A 27,437-nucleotide genomic window follows, 5' to 3' on the forward strand; every position below is an offset into this window, starting at 1 on the left:
TCGATATATTTACCGGTTGTGAAGGAATATCATTATAAAAGACACGTTTTGGAAGAATTATGATGCAATAAAAAAGCACAATGTAGCATGAAAGAAATAGTTGGGGTATTGCTGTAAGAAAATGTATTTTATTGTAATCATAAATTGCGCCGGCTTTTTTCGCTTGTAGAACATTGATTATGATGATACTTATTCTCCGATACGCTGGGGGGGGGGGATGGGCATGGTGTGAAAGACTTGCTGAGGAGTCGGCATGCTTTGGGAAGGTTTATAGGGATGTATGGGGTTTTAGAGACAACTGTAAAGATTCAAACCTTAATTAGTCTTAGATTCCCGTACATGTTCAAATGCCCTTACTGAATTAACCCTTTAATATTTCTGCTGGGCGTCTGTTCCACTCATCCACCACCCTCTCAGAAAAAGAAAACCTCCTTACATTACATCTCAACCTCAGTCTCTTTAGGTTTAGATGATGACCCAATTATTCTAAAATTTCTTTTGAGATAAACTTAAAAAAAATGTAAAATAACATAAGTTTTCGCAATTAAAAGAATTCACCTACTCTGTTCAACTAAAACTGTTGTAAGTTTGGTAAATGAAGTATTAAAAAACACCATTCCTAGTACCGATGAGTCGCCAACCCTTCCCAAACATAAATCTTTAATCATATAAAATTTTGCATCATTCATAATATTTTGTATGGGAACACTTAATGGTCACGTGACACAAAAGCAGGCGGTGCTTGCTGGTTGTCATAGAAACAGATATATCTTCTTAAGTTCTTTTTTTTTATGCAATTAAACCATCAGAGGGAAGAATGAAATAACAAATGGTCTGTATCTCAACAAAGGACATTATAGAACAAAGGACATCTTAGAAGGTTTTGTTTGAGAGAGTTCCTTAATAATAATAATAAAATTAATAAAAATAATGATAAAATTAATAATAAAATTAATAAAAATAGTAATAATAATAATAATTTGAAAGTGTTGCAGTGAGTTGGGTTGGCGATGCTGGCGGTTGAGGCTGTTAGTAAATAACATACGTGAGATAGGAGAATTACCAAGTTAGAGATGTTGCTGCGTATGTTGGTGGAACATCAAAGGAATGACTTGTGTCTGTGATGAGAGACTATTTGCAGGTGTGGGGATGCTGATGGATGTGTGAGTTCTCCGAGGAGTACACGGCACTCACTAGTGTTGACAGATCACTGGGAGGCAGGGATATTGAGTGACGGCTGTTTAATTATTTGTGTGTTGAGAGAATTTCTGTAGTACCTTCAGAAATAGTTATTTTCCACGTATACGCGTGTTCTTTTTTTTTTTATTTTATTTTAAATAAATGATGGAGGGGAGTGTTTAGGTAAAAAAGGAAATTAAAAAATGGGGGTTTCAGGACGTGGTGATAAAACCAAAAACAGTGAAGACATCTTGGAAAGCAATGGACTGTTCCTTAGAGTGCTTAACGTTCTGAGCAGTCACAGACTGGCCATCTGGCTCATGGGGCAAATGCCTCTGTCCAGCGGCTGGATATACCACAGACACCGGCCTACGTCATCAGGTGGCCGCTGGCTTTAAAGTGCCAGGGCCGTCCAATATAGCCATTCCAGCCCTGGTTATGACATAAGCACTATCTCTCTCTCTCTACATATATATAGACACACACAACTTCTCGAACGTTTGGGGTCAATTAAAAATGTCCATGTTTTTGAAAGAAAAAGCTAAATTTGTCCATTAAGATAACATGAAATAGATCAGAAATCCAGCGCAGACGGGGTTAATGCTGTAAATTACTATTGTAGCTGGTAACAGTTGATTTTTAATATCTTCATAGGCATACAGAGGCCTTTATCACTCCCATCACTCCTGTGTTCCAATGGCCCTTTATCACTCCCATTACCCCTGTGTTCCAATGGCCCTTTATCACTCCCATCACTCCTGTGCTCCAATGGCCCTTTATCACTCCCATCACTCCTGTGTTCCAATGGCCCTTTATCACTCCCATCACTCCTGTGTTCCAATGGCTCTTTATCACTCCCATCACTCCTGTGTTCCAATGGCCTTTTATCACTCCCATCACTCCTGTGCTCCAATGGCCCTTTATCACTCCCATCACTCCTGTGTTCCAATGGCCCTTTATCCCTCCCATCACTCCTGTGTTCCAATGCCTCTTTATCACTCCCATCACTCCTGTTCCAATGGCCCTTTATCACTCCCATCACTCCTGTGTTCCAATGGCCCTTTATCACTCTTATCACTCCTGTGTTCCAATGGCCCTTTATCACTCCCATCACTCCTGTGTTCCAATGGCCCTTTATCACTCCCATCACTCCTGTGTTCCAATGGCCCTTTATCACTCCCATCACGCCTGTGTTCCGATGGCCCTTTATCACTCCCATCACTCCTGTGTTCCAATGGCCCTTTATTACTCCCATCACTCCTATGTTCCAATGGCTCTTTATCACTCCTATCACTCCTGTGTTCCAATGGCCCTTTATCACTCCCATCACTCCTGTGTTCCAATGGCCCTTTATCACTCTTATCACTCCTGTGTTCCAATGGCCCTTTATCACTCCCATCACTCCTGTGTTCCAATGGCCCTTTATCACTCCCATCACTCCTGTGTTCCAATGGCCCTTTATCACTCCCATCACTCCTGTGTTCCAATGGCCCTTTATCACTCCCATCACGCCTGTGTTCCGATGGCCCTTTATCACTCCCATCACTCCTGTGTTCCAATGGCCCTTTATTACTCCCATCACTCCTATGTTCCAATGGCTCTTTATCACTCCTATCACTCCTGTGTTCCAATGGCCCTTTATCACTCCCATCACTCCTGTGTTCCAATGGCCCTTTATCACTCTTATCACTCCTGTGTTCCAATGGCCCTTTATCACACTCCAGATTTGTTGCACCCATCCACCGGATATCTACATAAAGATACATTGAGTTTTCTTTGTACGCTGTGAAGGAAGTGCTTGTTTGAACGGCATTCTGCACAGAATCTGATAACATTTGTTGAGTTCTCAATAGTGCTGAAAGAACTTTAATAATGAGACCCTTCGGAAGGCTACGAGACAGAGGTAGCGGAGCATTAACGCCGACTGAACTCGGAGCAGAAAATCCTGAGACGCGCATGACCAGCAGATATATTACAAGCTCCAAATATTTGGGACGGGAATTCAAACCCCACAGATGCCTATAGAATCTATAGAATCTAGAGCTATAACTTCACATCTATATCGGGGTAAGCAAAGAAACAGACGAAGGAAGAATGTGGAAGACATATTAGTAGCCTTTCCAGAGTCTGCGAGGGAATGAAACATATTAAATTAGAGAAAGCTAAGACTACAAATTAAAGGTGCTGTCCCACTTAGACAAAATTTTAATTGCACACAACAACATATTTATGGGTGCCTTCAAGTTGTCCTACTCAACCTACCATGCCGAGGAGGACTAACTCATCTGGTGTTTGTGTTCTTATGTAGAGCACCAGGACACGACATTATTGTCTGGTGCACTAGTTTAGTTGCCCAATGGGACCCTAGTGAATCCGCACATTATTGCCTTCTCTAGTATGTCGAGCAAAAAAAACCTTAGCCTATATGTTGGGTGTTTTCTTCCTCTAAAGGCTTCATTACATAGAAACAACTCAGAACCTTTTAAGATGCTCTTTAAGTTTCTATGGCAATAACCAGTGCCTGTTTTTGGGGTCACGTGACAATAAAGTCTTCCCAGCAAAAATGATGAATCATTTTACACGATTAAAGGATTGTTTATGCGAAGGGTTTGGGCATTCAGCAGTACCACGAATGATGTTTGCAATGCTGTAAAGCGTTAGAGAGTTACCAACTCTCAGATCCTAGTATTCCATTTCAGTAAATCTATAGGTATCATGTAACTTCTACAAACTGAATATACTGTGTAGCCTCAGTGATTCACACAAAGGATCATATATAGTCAATTACAAAATATGTATTAAAGTTTCTTAAACAGACAAAAAGATCCTTAGCAACAATGGAGACAATTGTGATGTTGTCTTATTAATGATATATACGGTATATATATATATATATATATATATATTTTTTTTTTAATCGTATCTACAGCTAACTTTGGAACGTGGGTTTGATTTCGACTTTTCCAAGATCAAGTTGCATATGTAATATAATGAATTTTAGAGGGTGGTAGATAAGTGGAACAGCCTCCAAGGAGAAGAGGTTAATAGATTGAAGGAGTTTAAACACACATGGGACAGGCATATGGCTCCTGAATCTAAGACATGACCAACGACTGATTAAGTTCTGATGTTAAGGTCATTATTGTTTAACACCCCCCTACTCCATGTTATTTTAAAACTGGGTTTTTTTGTGAATAGGGTTCTAAAATTGTTGAGAAACATTTGAAAATCCAAAAAAAACATCCAATCCAGATAGATCATTAACCAACGATGTCGCAATTTACTTTGGAGTGTTGAGGTGTCTGCTCTACAAAATGAAATCAAAAGATCACATTTTTTTTTATGCTGGAAACGAGTTCTATGGAGTGAATTCCTGGGAGTGTGAAGAGGTGTAATTAGTACCCGTTAACCCGGCGGTCTATCTGATACACGGTTACACCGTTGTGTGAATCGGAGTTAACCTTGCATTTTCAACGTGACATTTGCTAAATGCTCCCATTCCGATAACAGTACAAAGGGGTGAAATCCCCTCCAATCTGGAGTAAAATGATAAAAAATGTTCCTAACTGTGAAAATGACTCTGATTCTTGATGGTCTCCTTTGAAAATTGCTGTACAATTGATGTACATCTAACCTGAAGAACAGACAAGAGCTCCGTTTAACATAGAAAATAAATATAAGATTCAGGCCCTGGATATATATATATATATATATATATATATATATATACTGTGTATATACTGGAAATATAATGCAATTTAACTTTAAGACTATGCAGTATTTCCCCGAAGTGCACAGACTGAAATAAGCACTATGTATGTTTTAAAAACTATATATATCTATATATATATATATATATATATATATATATATATATATATATATATATATACAGACCAAGGGAGCAGCCATTTTAACGTCTTGATTAAGGAGCTGCATAATTATACCCAGATCTGGGAACGTTCAGGCTCTGGATACTGGAGATTGCAGCTTCACGAGGGCCGGACTATATTTGGGCAGACTAGATGTGGCCGAATCGACACATTCTAGGCTTATATGTCTTTAGTCACATATGTAGGCGGAGATAGCCTCAAACACCTTAAATTTGACTAGGAGTTGGGGGTGGAGAATAGGGCGGAGAGTGGGGCGGAGAATCGGGTGGGGAGTGGGCGGAGAATTGGGCAGGGAGTGGGCACGTCTTTACGCTGCTCTGACAACCCGGAGATTTAGCGGCTTGAGTCTCCGAATAAAACCTTCTCTCTTCTCTCTTGAATTTGATTCATTACAAAAAGTAATAAGAATATATAATTTCCTACTCTTAAATATAGAACGTGTTTCTGTGTTAAAAAACATAAAAACAATCGACTGAATTAAAAAGTATGAGCTCTGTGTAGTGTCTTGTAGAAGATGGTAATTTTTGTGAGGCAGTAGATTTACTGCTAGCTATGAAAAAATATACAGAAGATACAAACATGAATAGATGCCACTTGGGTTGGAAGATGTCAGATTGTTGTGTTACATTTCAATGCCGCTGTCTTCGTCCTTTAATATTTCAAGAGTGATTGCTGAAGGCCATCTCGGCTGTGCCAGCCTGACGGGCAGAAAATTGTGCGATTTCATAAATAACGTATACTATTATTCGTCCGTCTGTGAGCTCCTGTGACACGCTGACATTTTGAGGAGGATATGGGAGTCTAGCTTGAGATAATGGAATGCCTTATGAGGCTGTGGTCATCCTGAAGGTCCAAGGGGAGTGGGTATTAGTGGTCATTTTGTCAACCAAAGCCCCGTGGTCTCCTTACTCCAGGGAGGTTCTTAATATCATGAGGTCCAGCATATTGCTGGGCAAAAAGCTGAAAAATTAGATTTAAAGCTTTCTACTTCAGCCTACGATGGGGAAGCGCAGACGGGCATAGGGCAGGAGTTGGAAAAATACTTATATTGAGCCAAATGGGTTGGTGATTATGTTCAGCTTGTAATTTAATTAAAAGATCAATAATATATATTTATAACAAAAAAATTAAACGCCAAAAAGGGATTGTAACCAAGTTTACCCCTTAAGGACAATGGGTGGTTCCTAAACCCATTGAAAACAATGCATTTTGAGCCCGTACATGTACCGGCTTTGTCATTAAGGGGTTAAGGTAATCCAACGCCCCTTTGAAAACATGGGGTACCTAAAATATTTGCAGCAGAGACACCAATTTTTATTTCCATTTTTTACCGCAGATGTCCTAAAGACACATTTCCCCCCCACACGCTATTTAGTTTTTATTTTGGGTCAACCGGCTGCTTTCATTCATTGGCACGATTCCGACAGATATAGGAATAGCCCCTTTATAGACTAGTACAGAGGAGAGGCTGGCGCATAAGGGGTTAAAAATGTCCGACAGCAAACCATTTCTCGCCGAAGCGCAGGAAAAAGAAAGAAGCTATTCAGCTTTAGCGGCTACAGAAGGCGATTGTTAGGACGGCCCGATGAAGTGCAGCCAGGTATTTTACATTAGGCTACCGGGAGCCGAAAATGTTTCCAGTTCTTCGGCTCAAGAAAACAGAACGGATCAACTGGTAGCAGAAGAGCAGATGCAGGAGGCCGGACAGGAAGAATTAAACCCAGAAAAGCGTATTTCTGTCCCGATAGATTGTATGTTAAATTTCAGTTCATTCTTAGGTGTTTTATCCTAATGAAACTAAATAATCGGAGCCGCAGGAGCAGAAGTTTAACGCAAGTTCATGCTGAGAAGCTATATTGAGCCGTAATACACTAGAGAGCCGAGAGAACGGAGGAGAGGAATGCTTAAGTGGCGCTTTAAAGAATATAATTGAACTAAGCTGGGTTTTGTTGCACTTTCATTCTTTTTTATTTAAGTGTCGAATGTAAAGATTCAATGAAGCCGGCCCCGCTACGTCAGTTTCGCAGGTTTTCATTGGCTCTGCAAAGCCAAAGCAACGGAAATTCCCATTGCTTTAATGGTCTATATAATTTGCGAGAGCGGAATTATTCAGCGGATACAAAGCCTGCTTGTTACACCAATATAAATCGGCATAAAAACATTTAATGTGGTGTGGTGAGAAACACTGAAAGGACGTGAGGAGACAGTATGCGGCGTAGGCTGTTGTTTGAGCTTCTCGGAAATCAGTAAATCCATCGCTTGGTCAATAGGACACATCAACCGTAATCATAGCTCTTTTTAAGTTCAAACAATTTTCAGAATGTCCCAATTTTTAAATATAATAGTATTTCATGCAGCAAAATTGCTAAGACTATCAATGTTCCCTAGCTATGGAATGCAATTGAGCTAGATGTGGACCCTATGCAATGGCGAGGAGGTAGGAAGGACTTATAGTAGACACCAAGCCTCAAACGTAGGAAACGCTGCTCAATCCATGTTTCTCGGTAGATTACCTATATGACTTTTTTTCACAGGTAAATAAAGCAGTTGATGAAGGACCGACCACGTCTAAAGACCCACAGTTGTCAAGTTTTCACACCACTTATTTCTTCTGAGATACCCAGAGTTGGTTGTGCGTTGGGAATCCCCATCAAACGAAGACAAGCTCAGCCAAATGGTCCAGTAAAATGGTTTCCCAAATGGAATGTGGAAGATGCTTACAGACTACTCTCATGACCAACGCACATTCACCAAGAGGGTTTACGCAAGAGAGAATCAACATGTAAATGCCGTCCTTACAACTAAGTGTCCATAACTGAAGAGCTTCTGGCAATGGCTCGAAATCTTTATACCAGAGCAGCAGTAGGAGCAATTGCTCCCATCCCACGCCCTATATCATTATCTTTTACGATGGTATATTATGGCCATTATATGTGTCTAAGGAAACTGTGATTTTCATGCTTAGATAAAGGGAGATTGAGCCTGGAAGCTCTACCATGATGACCTAAATGTAACTCTATTCCTTAAGACTGTACCCACTATAGAGGTGACCTAGGTGGCTGCTGTCACCAGGTCGGTTTACAGTTTCTTCCTATGTTAACAAGCAAAAGGATAGAGAAGGTGGAACCAGGACTATAGCTTGACTAGGGCACTAGAAATCCTCATGCTGGCCTATGATATACAGGAAAATTGTAAGTTGCCATGGATGGACAGCAAACTTTGATACCGTGGTCATATTAGGGCATGAGCGCATATTAGGTATAAAAAAATTTAGTAATTACCCGTGCATAATTAATCCTAATCATATTTTACAACCTGTACCAACAGAATTGCTATTACGTTAATCCACGATGATTTGAAACCCGATGTTAATTAAAGACAGCATGCCCAATGCAACCTAGAGCACAGAAATCCCTATCAGCACAGGTTCCATGTTTGCCTTTTAGTATAATAATGATTTAAAACCCAGAGGAGCAAAGCAATATAAAACATCTCCCGTTTCAAGGATGCTGAATGAAACTTTAACTTTCCTTAATTTTCCATTAATTCCTAGATGAGCCATATCGAATCTTTCAAAAGGTCTCGACTCAATTTTTATTTAATGAACCTTGGGACTAGGGAAAAAAATGATTGCTTCTCACGATGTGTCTTTTAAATGTCTTACATCAGTTTAATTCTGATGCGTATTAACAGGGCATGCGACTTTGACTAATAATGACTGATATATGAATTCATTTTTCTGTAAGAGCAATCTGTTGTTTTCCCACGAAACTAAAATCATTTTAACATTAATTTATTGTTTCTTCATCTCCCTTCAATCATTGGGACATTGGTGTTATCAATCAAAAGAATCAAAGCTATACAGAAAAGTCCCGCTGCTAAAAATGTTAACAAAAAAAATCAATTATGGGTTACTTTGTTCCATTATTTCAGCCAAACGGTTGGGGTCTTCATAATACTTAAATGGACAATGAGTCTTTACAATGTGGGTCTGTTTTTCATGGTTTATTGGTATAGTACAATTACTCTGAGCATTGCTACTGTAAATCAATGAATACAATCGAAAATACCCAGAAACAAGCATTTCGTAGAAGGTATGTTCACTAGGACACCACATTGACCTAATCTTCTTTCTGTATCTTTTTGCCTAATTGCTAAGCCCAGAGTTGGCCCAGATAGTGTTAACCATTGGGTATGATTCAAGAATTATCAGTTATTGGAGTGGTAGTCGTTGGGTATGATTCATGAATTATCAGTTATTGGAGTGGTAGTCGTTGGGTATGATTCATGAATTATCAGTTATTGGAGTGGTAATCGTTGAGTATGGTTCATGAATTATCAGTCATTGATAAGGTAATTGTTGGGTATGATTCATGAATTATCAGTCATTGAAGTGGTAATCGTTGGGTATGATTGATGAATTATCAGTTATTGAAGTGGTAATCGTTGGGTATGATTCATGAATTATCAGTCATTGATAAGGTAATTGTTGGGTATGATTCAAGAATTATCAGTCATTGAAGTAGTAATCGTTGGGTATGATTCATGAATTATCAGTCATTGGAGTGGTAATCGTTGGGTATGATTCATGAATTATCAGTCATTGATAAGGTAATTGTTGGGTATGATTCAAGAATTATCAGTCATTGAAGTAGTAATCGTTGGGTATGATTCATGAATTATCAGTCATTGAAGTGGTAATCGTTGGGTATGATTCATGAATTATCAGTCATTGAAGTGGTAATCGTTGGGTATGATTCATGAATTATCAGTCATTGAAGTGGTAATCGTTGGGTATGATTCATGAATTATCAGTCATTGAAGTGGTAATCGTTGGGTATGATTCATGAATTATCAGTCATTGATAAGGTAATCGTTGGGTATGATTCATGAATTATCAGTCATTGAAGTGGTAATCGTTGGGTATGATTCATGAATTATCAGTCATTGAAGTGGTAATCGTTGGGTATGATTCATGAATTATCAGTCATTGAAGTGGTAGTCGTTGGGTATGATTCATGAATTATCAGTCATTGACGTGGTAATCGTTGGGTATGATTCATGAAATATCAGTCATTGAAGTGGTAATCGTTGGGTATGATTCATGAATTATCAGTCATTGGAGTGCTAATCGTTGGGTATGATTCATGAATTATCAGTCATTGAAGTGGTAATTCTTGGGTATGATTCATGAATTATCAGTCATTGGAGTGGTAATCGTTGGGTATGATTAATGAATTATCAGTCATTGGAGTGGTAATCGTTGGGTATGATTCATGAATTATCAGTCATTGAAGTGGTAATCGTTGGGTATGATTCATGAATTATCAGTCATTGAAGTGGTAATCGTTGGGTATGATTCATGAATTATCAACCTCCGTGTCAATTTTATGAGAATTTGTTCTTCCAGAGTTACTTGGAACTTCTGATCAAGGTCAAGGTGAAAAATAACCTCCTGAGTTGGTGACTTAGGGTAAATTTGAAAAAAACTCAAGGAGTCAGCTATAGTTCATTCAACTTACTCAAAAGACACTTGACTCAAGCAACCTTATAGACACCCAACCTAATTCTCAAAATCCAACAATATTTATGCCATGCCCCAAACTATGAAGCTTTCTATATTTGATTATAACCAATAGATTTTGTTTTTCATCATGTGAACTCATGGTCTTCTCAATTCCTTTAAAGTCAGAATCCAGCGTTTAGCTGTCTGTAAAACAGATGGCGGAGTCCGCAAAACGCCAAATTCACTCAAAATCAGAAATTTACATAAAACTCTTCATCTTTTAGAATTGATTTCCAAGTCTGGTGTATTTACATACGTTTCCTTTGATTCTGTAACACAACACAGAAGCATGGTGTGCGTATTGTCGAGCCAACGTTGTATAAACGCCCTCTGTATGAAAAACATTTCTGATACTTATTTTAGTAAAGTTTGCGATGACGTTCGATATCTGCTATTTCATGGAACATAAAAAGACAGGTGATCAAGCACTTCATAGCAATGACAACAGATGGACAACCGAATATCTACGCGCCATAAAGTATCCGATCGGTACGACAGAAGGACCAGAACAACAACAAAAAAACTTTGGACTTGGATCGAGCGGATAATTCAAATAACATGAAACATTTGTAACTTCGCCAGTCTGTTGTTCCATAAACTCTCTGTGCTTTCTAAGGCTTGTTTTCTTATAATCAACTTCTGAAAATCCCTCCCACCCCCATCTGTTAATAAGGCCAAAATACATGATTACCATTCTCCTCCTCCAGGCCCTTATGTCGAAGCCAAAAGATAGCATAGTTTTGTTAGTAAGGTAGGCAGAAACCATCTGCAAGCTTTAAAAAAAAAAAGAAGTCCACATCAAACAAGCTATTTCATTTCCATATTCATTTGTTTGTTGTTTATTCAATTTTTGTCTCTCATCCTGTTTAAATAAATAAATATAAAAATAAAAAAATATTGGAATTTTAGATTCAAATTAAGTGCAATGAAGTTGTATGTGCAATATATATATATATATAATGAAAGCAAAATGAAATATAAAAATATTATATAATATAATAATGAAAGCAAAATAAAATATTAAAATATTATATATACATATATATATATAATAAAAACAAAATGAAATATTAAAATGATATATATATATATATATATTATTTAGCCCCATAGAGCATTTTGAGATGAGCTCAAAAAAAATCTAAAATGTTCCTTTTATTTGGTAAATATTTTTAAAATTGTTAAAAACTATAATATATATATATATATATATATATATATATATATATATATATATATATATATATTTATTTATTTATTGGTGTTTTGTAGCATGGATGTAAAACAAAATGTACAAGTGTATAGGTTTACCGTAACCGATCAAAAGAGGAAGAGCATGTATTAATCCAGGGAAGTGCTTTTTAGAAAGCAATATATTTCCCATACATATATTAGAAGTTAATCAATAGATTCAAATGTATATTTAATAATGTATTCAAGATCTGATTATGGTATAGATGTAGGGGACAAGGCATATTGTAGTCTTCTGTATTGACCTGCATCTTTACAGGTCAGAACTCTTCTACAAATAGGATATTATAAATCATTATTGTACATGTCCTGGGTGGAATAGGAGCTTATCTTCCATTATTATATTTGTGTTCTTTTCTGAATGTTCATGGGTTAAATCTTGTTATCGGGAAGGTGCATCGCATTTGCATAAAAGATGTTAATGTTGCTTCCATGCATAAACATTTTAACTAGCTTAATCCCATTTACCAAGGGTAATTATTGGGGAAAACAGTTTTAATGAGCTACCTTGCTCACACGAGTCCGTCATTAAAATAGTTTAGTGTCCTTCCCTGTGATTTTAGCCTCATCAATACCAAGAGGGGGATTCTCATCAACATACAAATAACCCTCATTTCAATTCACTGGTTGACCTAAAACACATTTCTCTGTCTGGGGGGGGGGGGGAATAGGGATGCTACTGCGTGGTTACATTTTCCCAACCTGATTTGCGGCGTCTTCTCATTTTGTAAGCAGATGATCCGGCACTGACTCCTATAAATAAATCTGCCGGGAAGAGAGGCGCAGTATGTCTCGCCATGAGTAACTAAGCTCGGCATTGTCTCATTAATGTGAATGATTGGATTTATTTTTAGTATTAAGAAGAATACAAAAGGCTACAAAACATATCGTTAAAATAAAAAGTGAATCATATTCAACGTTCTACTTGCATGTGGCTAGATGTGTGTTCTTAAGCATGGACGTGGGAATCTGGATCTGATTAAAGGTACTAAAAACCAACGTTCTTCATTGCATATCAACATTTCTGAGCTAAAGATGTGGCTCCAACTCACTAACTTCACTCTACGTTGTGCGAGACCCCACAAGTAGGGCTGAGGTGGTCCTGCTTAATTTATGGATCAACGGGTGAGGGGATCTCGTTGGTTTACCAATGGACTCTGAAGCTAACTTGGTCTATCAGAATGCCATTGTTGGTGTTAAGGAGGATATAATATGTTCACTGTTATGTCAAATGTTACAGAAATCTTAAAACCATCTGGTTTGTGGCTACTGAAGACCATGTTGGACATCCCTGACCTACATCGACAGTAACTATCTTTTCCAGCTTTCCACGCCATCAAACAATTCTGGGAGCTGATAATATATATGTTTATTTGCCATTTAATATGCATGGGGTGTTTAATTTTCTTATCTTTTTTTAAGTTATTTTTTTTCTTATCTTTTTTAAGTTATTTTTGTTCAAAATTCATTTTCTGCATAACAGCCATTATGGAATATTAAAGAAAATGTCATGTGAAAAAAAATATTTGGAAATGTTTTTTAAAGTCTCTTGTCCCACAGAGTGTTTCTATATGCTTTGCTCCACCACATTTGTCTCAATGGCCAACTGTTTGGTTTAGCAGGCTCGGCGTCCACTGGAGGAAAGTTTACTGGAACAAAGAGCTTTAGTGAATCAAGTGCTGTTTTACTCATTCATTAACCCCTTAAGGACAATGGGCGGCCCCCTAAACCCATTGAAAACAATGCATTTTGAGCCCGTACATGGGCTTTGTCATTAAGAGGTTAAGAAAAAATGGACCCCTTTAACACTGTTTGTTCAACTCGTCCATGAAGAAAAGACAAATAGGATCCCTTTAAATTATAAAAAGAAGTATTCAAAACAGCTTCAGTCCACCTTTGGGAAGGGCAGCCGTTGGGAGTTGGAGAACTCACTATTCATTCTAATCCTGAATTATTAAACTACAATAAGGAACTCCTATTGGCTAAGAGGAAAATCACAGCAGCCAATAGATTGTGGGGAATAAGACATTTTTTTAACTGTGAAAAAAATAAGTGTTTTCACGTTTTTAAATACTAGTTTAAAACCTTCCAACGTGAACAATTCTGTGATTTAGATAGAGAGGAGAATTCTAGGCAGTTTGCGGAAAGATTTATGTTAAGAAGGCTGGGAAGAGGAAACGTACAGACGCAGCATTCAATAATATCAGCGAATGAATGTCTTAAGACGGATGGACGCGGAGGTAATTTTTCAGTCGTATGATTTCCCTTCATTTAAACGGTGACAGTTCTGAAATCTATTCATGGGCAGCTCTCCATTAAAAACACATTCATCACACATGCTGGTAATTAGTATTGTACCTAACGGTAAAAGACAAGTAATTAATATCAGCCAGATTTCATCTTGTCTTAATTCTATTCAATGGCCAAATAAAGCCAGATGGTAAATGTTATTGCAATAGGAAAAAATCGTCGGAAAGCAAATATCGTCAAAGCTGCTGAAGAACGGTAGAAGGATGCCGTCAACGTGAGCGTTCTCTTAAGGACAGTTCCTATTAGGGTTTGAATGCCAAAAATGTCTAATAAGTTAGTCCCTATTGTTTAATAATTAACTGATGAATATGTTTGAAAAAATGCTTTTGCCTTCCTCAACTTTTGTTTCTGTGAAGTTCAAATCGTTGTGTGATGGGCTACTTGTTTAGCCATTGTACAACGCTGAGTGAGTGAAAAATATGGGGACCCTAAAGGAGAATGAATAAGATGCCACCCGTGACTTGGGGTTTACTGGTGCCACGTTTTATAGAAAGGGGTTAATTTTTAAGAAAGGAAAAGGACCCCTTGGGGTACTGATGGATTCTATTTCCTATTTACTATATTCTGTTGTCATCTTACTCGTGCCTTTATTGGGATGACACGCACGTGATGACATGGCTCTTCCTACATCATAAGAGGTCTTGGCCTTCACAGTCAGGACACTGATCAGTGGCAGGAAAGTGCTCCTACTGGGATAAATGGGTTCACCTTCTGCACACGCACACGTGTCTCTCGTTAGGCACCATGGCTCTCTTGCACAAGCCAATGCTTTGACTGCCTGGGGGACAGTACAACACGCGTGTGCAGGGGTAAACAGGAAATGTATTTGGGCCAAATGCGTCTCCTACCACCCAAGGAGCTGGTAGAAAAGGGTAAGTCCATGGGGAGTATTTTGCTAAACCCCTCGTCACTTTAATCCCTAAATCAATTGGTCAATTTAATGGTTATGTGACTCTCACAAGTGCTGGTATGTTGGTTGGAACACTAGGAGCATTTCTGGTCCATCCCAAAAATATTAGCACATAAGTAATAAACGTATCGGGTTGTACCGTGTTAGCCGTGTGAATAACATGCCTGAAGAAGAGACCTAGATCGTCTTGAACGCTTGCAATCTATTATATGGCCAATAAAGTCATCATATCTACCAAACATACATAGACAGAGACCACAATTGGATATTTTTCACAGACGCAGATGTTGAGTGTTTGCCACCATGTTAACGGTAAATATTTTTTAATGGTAAAGGTTGAATGTTGCTTTCCAAAGGCCACTTCACAGTTTAAAATGAGAAAATAACAAACCGCTACTTAAACTAGCGATCCATTATTCATCCCGTCGGCATCACTTGCCAGTTCCTTATTTCTCTGCATTCACTCGCGGGCTGTCGACCTCGGTAGCGCCTCATATATATTCATGTCCAAATGTTTGTTATCACCGTTTGATAAATTAGCATGTCTGATTACAAGTCCGTTTCCTAATAAGTTACAATGCGAGTGCTTTATACGGACAGCTTAATGTTTCCAGGAATTGAATGAAGTTGGTGATAGAGAGAGGGGGGGGGGATTCCAGGGTTATCGGTGAACATTCCAAAAAAAAAGGAACATTGAGCGGAAATAAATGTGAAAGATATGGGTAAGAAGATGACGAGCAATTAGGGCGAAGAATAAGGACAAGGGAAGGAGGCGCTGATTAAAGTGATGTATTCTGGCCTAGGGCGGCAGGTCCAGGGAGGCAGTCAGAGCCTTATTGCCCTATTAAAAGGGAAGATCGCTGAGTGGAGCGCCGGGATTTGATGTCATATACTGCCGCCGACAATAATTACACTGGGGAAGCTAGAGTTCTATGTCTAATCTCTGGTACTTGGAAGATTTCAGGGTATATGCTAACTTTAACCCTTTATATTTCTAAAGTAAGTGTATATATGCTTATATATTTTTTATGGGACGATCCAGCCATCATATGCACGTTAATGTATATGGTAGCTGAGAGGTCCCTTTAAATGTATGTTGTGCCCCCTCCTTGCAAATGCCTCAGGGATTCTGCAGAATCCCCCCCAGATGTATTAACCCCTCTCCCCATCCCCTAGCGATTTGCCACGTAGGAGTTGCGTTCGGCCGTACTATACTCAATCTACTTCCATGCGTGGAAAGCATTCACATTCATTTCAATTTCTTCAACAAGCCAGTCAGTGGTACAAAATGTCAGGGGGGAGGGGGGGTATTCTGGAGCTGCAGCTTCTCCTTAAGGTATACTTTCACGTTACTTGTTAAGGGGGCTCCACTGGACATCGACATGTCCCTTTCATTTATGATATTCCTCAAGTGTGCCGTCGACATTTAAAACAAGCCTTGTTATTTATTTTATGTCATTTTATGCTACCCCTTCCAATAGTTTTTGCCTTGCTCATAAATATTCCTTTAATAACAGCATATGAAAGAAATGAAATTATAAAATACAAAGTTATAATCACACCAGCACGTTTCAACGTCTATCGCCTGGAACTCATTAAGAAAAGTATTATGTACGGTGAATTAAAATGCAGGGTCTATGATCTACGGACAAAAGGATGACGACGCTTATCAAATGTATGCTGTGAACTTCTCATTAACTCAGATGGAAATGCCTTTGTCATCTGAAATCAGACTACCGCTTCTCTAGAGTATTGCTGTATGCACAAAAAAAAGACCATAGATTACAATCCCGCAGTGTCTTTTAAGGTTTCTTTAAAATAAATGGGGAAAAAAGTCCATGTTTGTAACTAGAAACCAAATACTGTGCATGAAATTGATTGAGGTCTGGTCTGTTGGAGCGCGGACCTCAATTGAGACGTGGTCACCTTGCGATGCATTTAAGTAGAATGCGGAATGCTGGCGGGACGGTTACGGTAGGCTGGTGGCCCCACACCAGCATTGCCTCTAACCGTGCCGCTGACCCTGTCTCCATCCACACCCCCCTACAAAATAATCAGGAGTTTATAATATTATTTTTAATCTAAGCGCTTCCATCTATAAGAATTCCGCCTGTAACGTGGTTAATAGAACCACTATGCAACTGTCGAGGTTCAATGAACTACCGTTCATATAATTCATTTTATGGTTAATAAAAGTACAAGTAAATGGCCAAGCTAAAGGGAACTCGTGTCTATGTAATGTGCACATGCACAGATGTGATAACACATGGACGAGCCCCAAGATTGCTGCCAACGTCAAGTCTGCCCTCTAGCTCTGGATACCATCTGAAGGCACCTTAGGGAAGCAGTCCTTCAGACTATTCCAACAGAAGGTGGTAGACGATGGCGCCTTCCCCATAATGTCATTTAAACGTCAAACTTGCAAATCACACAGATATTCCCCAAGAATGTTGGCTTAGGAAATCTATGTTGACGTGTTCATCCATCCTTATAGTCTTCTTATTCTTGGACTAGATTTGAGTAAACACAGACTTACATCCTACAATTTTATAAAACTGGATGCATGTGCAAACATTTGCTGCAGACGGAGCTATAATGGCTGTTTATGACTGCATCCCTTGAATGGGTGTCTGCATATTACGCATGGGAGAACTTAACCCCATAGGATGGGGATATTTGCCTGGAGTTGGCTAAAGTCGTGAGGGTAAGTGATAGGTTCTTCTCTGAAACAAGTTGTCCTGCTTATAACAACGTGAATAATCACATAGAGCCCGAGAACGGGACATGGAGTTTGCTGCTCAAGCAAAAGCAACAATTTTATGTATATTACGGTGAAATGTAGGATTTGGGAACGTGACAAATCTGCCTTAAACTAGTGTTAATTTGGGGAAACCACTGGTTGCGTGTTAGAATAATTAAATGTAGGGCGAGTTTCGCCTATACGCTCCTTTACCCCGTCTATGAACCAACGGGGTAAAGGAGCCAACACTGCTTTTTGAAGACATCTGAGCTTCAGAGGGTGGTGGATAAGGAACACAGCCTCCCAGAAGAGGTAGAGGCTAACACAGTGAAGGGACATAAGCATGCATGGGATAGGTATAAGGCTGAATCTAAGACGAGACCAATGACTGATTAAGATTTGAGTCTTTACATCATGGGCAAACTAGCCGGGCAAAATGGCTATTATCTGCCTTAAAATTCTATGTTTCTATGTCTATGTTTGTCCAGTCAGATACAGTTGGCGAATACCAGTTGGGTCAGTGCCGAGTACCCCCTGGCACATTCGGCCACAGGTTGGGTATACACGGCCACACACCATAACAAGTGTGAGACCATAGCGCGTTTATCCAACAGGTGGTTGCAGGTATACTGTTTATCGGCCGCTGGCCTCAAAGTACCAGGGCCAATTTTACACCCCAGTCCGACCCTGTTGGCCAAATACGCTGCGTTATCTTTCAGACTGTCTACCCAAGGACTTATATTTTCTAGGAATTGAGGATCTTCTTATGATGGCCAACATAACAATGGGATTTCAGATTGCACTCAGCTATCAATGACTTTTGAAGGAGTAAAAGCTACCCAAACCCCCCACAGATCTTAAGCTCACACCAAAGGCACAAACATGATAGCCGTGCGTTTAACTGAAGAATTACTGCGAAATAACCTGTTTTTTCACAAATATAATGTAAGTGGTTGCTTTTAGATAATGATGTTGTTTTGAAGCATTAGTGAGGCATTAACAAAGGCGAGCAGCTTTATGGGTATAGCTGAAAATCAATTTGCATTAATTTGGCAAACTTTTAAGTCTGATGGATCTCTGCAAGTAACTTATTTATTCCTTGGCGTGGGAACGAAGCTAAATGAGCTGCCGTGTTATTACCCAAATACACACACACAGCAGCGCGCATGTTAAATCCAGGGCCATTGTGCGTGATCCCACGGTAGTGATCTCATTCTGCAGTGTGAGGCTGCATTTCATTACCGAAATTCAACATGGCATCTGCAAAACCTTGGAATGGAGAGATTTGTATTAAGACATGTTGAGCCACAAGTATGAAGATAAAACTTGTGGGAAATTATAAACAGTGGATATAGCTGTTATAGTCTTTAGTCGAAGTTGACTAAGAAGTCCATAGTTTGCCATTCCGTGAGAAGAAGAGAAGAAGAGGGCTTATAATGGCCAAATAACTTCTACTAAAGACTCTATAAACAGTGGGACAAACACAAATGTCATTAAAAAGACTGTTCTCTCAATGAACCATGTAGAAAAAAATTAGTAACACCAAAGCTGTCCAACTTTTCTTAGGAGAACCCATCAAGCTGATGATTTAATATGATAGAACCCATGGGGGAGATAGGCAGGATGGGGGCTACAAAGGTCTTAACTCCCAGGTGGACATCTATGGTATAAAGAGCATTTCTGGGCCATGTTGTGGAGAAGTGGAGCAACCAGCATTGACCATTGTATCAGTTGCCACGGTCACTGAACCACTTTTAATATCTTAAACTAAAATTTGTTCTGGTTTACACGCATGTCCTTAGAGACATGGACTTAACACGATCCCATGTCTTAAAAGGTTATACCTTAGTCTATGAAAACTGACCCAAGTACTGCTAACTTCTTCTGGCTTCTCTATAACAGATATGGCAATATCCATTTTTGTTGTGTCCTTGTCCATTAGAGCTATTTGTAGAATAAAACCAAAAATATTATCCATAACACAGGCACTTGAATAATAATAATAAAATAATATACATATATATATTTAGAATTTTATTTAAGTGAGGTTTTTGTGAAAAGTGAAAATATGGCCTGTAGCATTTGAACAGAAAATTATTTTAAATTATTTCCTTCGAGGAGCATTTGCGCCTCAAAATACATTGCTTACAGTTATTTTTTCCCGTAAGAGAATCCTGTGATATTCTGGTAACTACACGTACCCTCTATCCTCACTCATTGTATTATGAATAATTATGGATGCTTCACTCGTTCACTTGAAATATTGAATTCTCTTCATGTTTGAATGACTGCATATATAAAACAGTTCACAGACTTTAATACAATGAAAGTCAGAATCATAATTAAGGTACGAATCACTGCAACGTTCCCGTGACTCAAGGAGGTAGTGACACCCAGAAGGGAGAGAAAAGGATAACTGGTTATTAAATAAGAATATTGGATTAATTTTCCTTCAACATAAAATATATCCTTGTAATAGTGTTTGGGATGTCAGTCATCATCCAGCAAATAATCCCTTTAATATTTATATGTAACAAGCTTCGTCCCAACACATCAGCCACGACTAATTTGTGTTGACGTATGTAGAATTGACCATTCCCTTTCGGCAGGTATCACTGATCTAACATAGTCTGTCTTGACCCTGCTGACAACGCCCCCTGCTGGCTGATCACTCGCATTGTGATCAGCGATGCAAGGCTATGGAGCCCTGTTTGCAGTATGATCGTTCTCCCTCTTCCCAGAAAGGGAACAAGTAAAAAATAAATAAAATATATTTTTTTAATGAAATATAAATAAAAACACCTACTGTGTAGAAGAAATTCTAAGAAAAATTGGAAAAAAATGTTTTTTATTTTAGATTTTTTTTGTTACATACCAGAACTTACAATAATCATGTTTTTTTAAGGCCCTAATTTTCCTGAAAAATGGAAATATACTTTGTGTGGGTACACCAAACAGGGAAAAGGGTGAATCTTGACAAAAACACTATATATGGTAAATATGGCACAAAACGTATGGTAGGCAGGGTAATAAAAGTAGTCCTAGGTACGCGGAAAGGGTTAAACCCTCCAAATAAGATTCGCACCCGAATCTAAAGAATGTTGAATGTGAAATTACAATGTAAACGCATGAGAGTTATATGACAGATGTGTAATTATCCCTTCATACCATTTTAGCTACATTAGAGCCGTACGCAAACTAAACATGACAATGTGAGGCTCTCAGATGCGCTCCAGTAGATTTTCGACTCCCAAAGCGATTGTTCTCTACAAGGACGCAACTACGGCTGCCAAAAATCGCCGGATAATCTTTAAGGGTTCAAGCACTGCGTCAAGTAACCACGGTCCGTCGGTGACTCCAACAGGCCAGCTATCTCTGCTTAAAGGGTCCGACACTGAGTGCTACTCGGAAAGGTAAAGAGGAAAATAAAGACATTGGCCACCTGGCTGGTGATATAACGAATGTAGTTTCAGTCTGAGAAAAAAATAACGGTAAGTAATAGGATTATACATTGCTAAAAAGTGGTCAGAATAAAGGAAAAATATTACTCTCCAAGAAATAGTGGCAACATAACCTAATATATATATAAATATATATATATATATATATATATATATATATATGTATATATATATATATATATTGACAATCGTAAAAAACTCTGAAGTGGCTACAACATAACTTTTAATATCTAAAAAAAATAAAAAAGAAAGAAAAACAATCAAAATAATAATGGAGGGAAGACAAGTAGCTCACTCAGGACCCTAGGTTAGAATAGATTAATACTACCTTGGGGTCGGTTTGCTCTCCCAGAAGCCAGTATTAGGATGACTTTACTAAATCCATACTGTGCCAGATCTATACCCCAACACGTGTTCCGCGGCCTACGTCTGCGGCTTTGACAATAGCGTTGGGGGAAAGCTAGTAGAAGTGGGTATAGCTCCTGGAGGCAAGTAAAGTCATAGGTGGAAGGTTAACGAGAGCGGGATGGGTACAAAATAGTTGTTACGGAGTGACAAAGTGAGCTAAACTGAACACCGATTTCGAAAAGATGATGCCTGAAGTCCAGCGATCAGCCACCGTATCTAGGTACAAATCCTTAGGGTTCCTTGGTATACCAGCTGCCGAAAATAAGCATTCTTATTTCAAACTTCTACTATATTTTTTATCCATAATAAGAAAAATATATAAAAAAAAATAGCAGCTATTGTTCCTTTGTTTTAAATATGTGAGATATCAGAAATATTGAGGTGAGGGAAAAAAAAAAATGCGCAAACATTTAGGACCCGGACATTTACAGACACCTACTGTGCTCTCTCTGAAGCCAATTCGTCCTGATCTAACCAAGCTTTGATGAAAGCACGATAGTATAGATTAAAGGTTCCATCGAATTTACAGTTGTACTGTTCGGCGCCTGGGGGCTTAATATTGAAAAGTTATGAAATGCGTAGCTTTAGCTGAAAAATACAAATCATAACACAAGTCGCTAGCCTGCAGTCTGGAACGACCCCCTTCTGTTCAATCATCAAAGGCAATAAAAAAAGCCGTTGTTCCTTGTCTTTTTTTTTTTTTCCTTTTATATAAATTTGTACGTTCCTTTGAATTTTTACTTATGCCAGGGGCTGGTAGGAGAATATATAGAATCGAGAACGCTGCAGCTTGAAACAGCAATGGTGACTTTTGACCAATAGCTTATTGTGAAACTGGAGTACGTTTTGTTATAAACCTGATATTAAAAAAAAATATACTTCCCATACTGTGCCTAATGAACGCAAGTACTGAGTATATGCTGCGATGGACCATGGAGGGGACCATGGCTGCCAATGTCTCTGATGAGGTGGAGTAGGGAGGGTCAAGACGGACGCTGGACTCAAGACATCAACTGTGTATTTCTTTATGATTCTGGGGAATATTAAAACATTTAATCCTCAATTGGTTATGATTTTTCGCAGAAAAATGGTTAAGTCTAGAGCCGGTCTTGCCCACCGAAGCTTCATCCAAACTTGCATTTACGTTGCCAGCAAGTTCCAGTCTACAGACTATGTACAGAAGGCAGGGATTCAACAGAACTTGGGCATTAGCATAATCTGTCAAGTCTTCAGGCTACTAAATTAATTGGCATAATGCGATCATTTTGTAAATCACAACAAAGTCTCGATGCATTATCATAAGATACGGGGATATCGTTATAACAACTTGTTGTTTTTATCTTAGACATAACAAAGAAACCAGAGCTTGTGCCAATCAGAACAAATGGATGTGACACTCGGCAAGGTAGACAGAAGCTGGCTGGCTGTGTTTCTAAAAGCATAATCAGTGAATCCTGACACAGTAAGATGTCTGGCGTGATTTGACTTTTCATTTATTTTCGTTTTATAGCCTAGGGAACCGTGCAAGAAATTATGGAGCATAAGATGAATTAGAACACCAATTTAGGAAATTTAGGTAAATGGTGAGATCAAGGGTGTGATAAACACTTTGCATTAGCTTACCCGAACTCCACCATTATCCCCGTGCATAAACTTTGTGAGTTTTATCATTGGGAACTCCAACATTTGACACCGAATGAGAGCAAGATATTGCAAAACTATTCGTTTTAACTCAAAAACAGTAACAACCAAGGTTGGACTGGTGATGACGAGGTGGACCTGGCACTTTAAGACCCACAGCCGCCTGTAGCATGCAGCTGGACATATTCAGCCACTCACCGAAGACCCCAATCTGCCGCTGGAGGGGCAAATTGAGTAATTATGGGACACTGTTGGCCCCATATGGCCAGTGCGGTACCATGCTTCAAAAAGCGACTGGTCCCATTCTCCACTTCTTCTGCTATTTCGTTCTTGAGTTCCATCAAGATGTTGAGTTACTTATTTGATTGAGCAAAAATAGCAAAATATCAAACTCTCTCGATTATGTTTGCAGAAATCTTTATTATTTTCCTTTTTTTTTATAGCTGTGTTGCCTTAAAAAAATGTTTATTAAAAACAAGATCTGTATGGTCCTTCTTAAGAGAAGGTGCATATTTTAAGCATCACTGATGTGTGTAGGCGAACCTATTGAGTATAAGGGGCAGATCCCTCGGAGAACATGTAGGTAGAATAAAATCTGCCACCATATGGTGTCCATATGGCTATGATACACCTGAGGCATTTTTCAACATTATCCAGGTTATTATCCGCTACAAGCCCAACGCTACCAGCCTAATACATAAATCGTTTTATTAAGGTCTATGCACCTGTTCCTGTTAGTATCTGGGCCACAAATATCTTTAATCCAAATTAAAAATAGTTTGGTCTTATTCCATCCCCTGATCGATTAGTAATGCACAAAAGATTAATACATTTCTGGTGGAACGTTAATTTGAAAACGTACAATTGTCCGAAAATCATTAATGGTAGGATTCACAGAACACGAAAACCAAAGAAAATAACGTGTGATTTCCTAAAAAATAAAAAAATGTAATTAAAATGTAATTTCCTATTTATTTAAGCCCAACATTAATCAATTTCCAATCTTGAGATACGGCAGATATGTTCTTTCATTCCACGCAAGCCTTCTAAGACATCTTTAATATTCCAGGGACTACTCGCTACTTTTCAGGCAAATTCATTTTGGATTTTGGATTTAATGAGAAAAAAAAAGGTAAAATCTTCAAATGAAAATAAATCCAGAATTTACAATATGAAACATTTCTCCTCTGACCTGAAATTTAGATTTTTTTTTAATACAAAGCTTGTGCTGGGCTTGCTCAAAGGCTACCAAAATATTAGATTAAATATTAGATTCCCGTGAATGTTTCTGTGGTCTACAACAACAACGCAGCGATGCCGGTGAAAGATTAGATAAATGGGATCTTTGGCGTGAAAATACATGCAGTATCTGATAAAATGCAGTTCCTGTGCGCGTTTCCTTACAATGATTTCATCTATTAACCAAAAATGGAGCAGTCAGCAAAGTCAAAAAGAATCCTGTATTTTCTATTACCGTTTCACTGTGCCACAGGATTGCATGTTTGCCCCCTAAATTTCCAGATGTCTAACTAGGGGCACTTTTGTTGGGGTGTGGGGTTGGAGGACGGGAGGAGTGGAACGAGATGTTTAAGACAGAAAGGGCAGGGATGGAGACAATGGCGGTGCTGGACAACCTGGCCACCTTATTTGAAGAGTCACCTCATGGTGCTTAGCTTCGGGGAATGGAAGGAGCCCACAGAAGAGCTGTGATGGAGTTATGTGCTGCAACAGTATAAAACTCCATTGGTTTTGCAGTTCCTGGGCCAGTTGGAGTGGATCAGGTGATCTCCCAGTCGCTAAATGTGGGGCATTTGAGAGGTATTCTTAAAATGTATGTTATGCTCCCCAACATATGAGAACAACATGGAAGGTGCTTACTTCTAGAATGGCCTCTATGGTCGTATGAGACAGTTTGTGGCTACTGGGCTTCCCAAACCCTTACTGTTTTCAGTGCAAAGACAGGGCTGGAAGAGGTCATTCCTAAGCAATCAAAAAGATGTCACACAAGTGCCGGTTGCACTAAACACAATGGACTATTACCCCTGGCTGGTTCACAACAATTTATGGGTCCGGCAGCAGTATGGATGATAATGAGTCCTTAAGCTCTGCGTAGATAGACATCTAGATTCCAGGCACAGACGTGGTCTTCTCAAAATGTGTTTGTTGACTCAGTATCGTGCTAATCAATTCTTTTATTAATAATTGATAAACTGACAAATTACTTGAAAGTAGCATCACGATGATACTTTTGATCTCGTGGTACTCAGCAGCCATGGGTTTCCCACCGGCTGGGCTTCAAAGATAAATTCCCCTTCAAGCCGACGGATTTCCACCTTGATTAAAATCGCGGAAGCAGAGCTCCTAGCTAAGACGCTCTCCCCGGTGACACGGGAAGATGACACGTATATAACAAAAACAGCTCATTTCCACTGAATTCATTATGTTTATTTTTTTTTTTTGCTTTATTATAAAATACAATATGGTATACTTTTTTTTTTTTTAAAAAAAGGCAAATTATTCTGTTGATCATTTTTTATATTCTCTAAAAAAAATAACTCCCCCAGTCATATATATGTAAATTTATTTTTAATTACCCTGACAATTATCTAGTAAGCCTAGTGAGTGAATGAAAAAGAAAAGAAGGTCAGAAGCCCTTAAATAAAATAAAGTGGCTTCCTTCTAGCTTTTTCAGTGCTGCTTATTGATTTGAGTTTTGGCGGCGCGGACTAAATAAAATATTAGTAAGGGAAAAAAAAATCATTATTCATATTACTCTTGGAGAGAAATGGAAGATGATGCATACATTAGCGGATTTATTGATATATGTTGTAAGGTCTTAATTTTCCATTTGTAAAAATCAGTAGGATTACCCTTCACTTTCAGAATCCATTAACCGATGCCCTGCCGAGGAGTAAAAAACATGGAGATCTGCCAGAGCATATTAAATGGAGTCATTAGCATTGCAAAGCAAAGCCTGGCAGTTTTAATCAATGTCACATTCTATAATCAGATTCAAATGAACAGGTTCTCCAAACTATTTGTACAACAGAAGGCGCTTTCCAATCAGCGAGTCTTTTTAATATTAAAGACCGTACGATTATGTGTCAAAGCTGTTACAATGTAAGAAGCTCTCCGATGTAGATTAGAACTAGAGGGTATGACCCGAGGCAGCCAATGCAGGGAAAGGGTAATGCTATGGAAAGGGTTGCAAATAACTACGTTATTAATTATACTTAAGGGTAATCCCGGGCTGGGGATCAATAGACGGCCCTGGCACTTCCAGATGGGCATATCCATCCATCAGCTACTGGAGAAGCAGATCGCGCAAGTATGGGGAGTCTAGAAACTATGGTAACTAGAGCATCGTTGCACTAAAACATAGTGTTTGTTCCAATAAAGTAGGGCTGAAACAACGAATCGATAAAATCGATAATAATCGATAACGGAAATCGTTGTCGACGATTTCCGTTATCGATTAATCGAGTGATCGATTCGTTGTTGGAGCACTCAGCTCCTTTTACTTACCTCCGCGAGCGTTCCCCGCTTCTGCTACACGCTCTGCAGTCTCCGCCTTCTTTTACCTACGTGACGGATGTGACGCGTTCCGGAGGTAAGTATTCTTCATGTCTATGTGCACGGATCGCACAGAGCCACTCGCACAAAGCGAATCGCTCTGTGCGAGTGGCTCCATTCGTACATTCGCGGGGGTGGGGGTCCACGGCGGGGTGGGGGTCCACGGCGGGGTGGGGTTTCAGGGGATGCAGGGTGTGAGTGTGGGTGCAGGGCAGAGTGGGGGTGGGGGGTGCCGGGCAGGAGACTGGGTGCAGGGCAGAGTGGGGGTGGGGATGCAGGGTGTGAGTGTGGGTGCAGGGCAGAGTGGGAGACTGGGTGCAGGGCAGAGTGTGGGCCAGAGTGGGTGCAGGGCAGAGTGTGAGTGTGGGGGCAGGGCAGAATGTGGGGGCAGGGCTGGGTGCAGGGCAGAGTTGGAGACTGGGTGCAGGGGCACAGTGCAAAGTGCTGGGTGCAAAGTGCCAGGGCTGGCTGCAAAGTGCTGGGTGCAAAGTGCCAGGGCTGGGGC

General features: G+C 39.2%; 1 protein-coding gene across 1 annotated transcript in view; it reads right to left on the reverse strand.

The window, feature by feature from the left end:
* FAT3 (FAT atypical cadherin 3) overlaps nt 1-27,437 on the reverse strand; it is a 259,360-nt gene that overhangs the window by 126,889 nt on the left and 105,034 nt on the right. The window lies entirely within an intron of this gene.

This window comes from Spea bombifrons, chromosome 2, assembly GCF_027358695.1.
Source record: "Spea bombifrons isolate aSpeBom1 chromosome 2, aSpeBom1.2.pri, whole genome shotgun sequence".
NCBI classification, from domain to species: Eukaryota; Metazoa; Chordata; class Amphibia; order Anura; family Pelobatidae; genus Spea; species Spea bombifrons.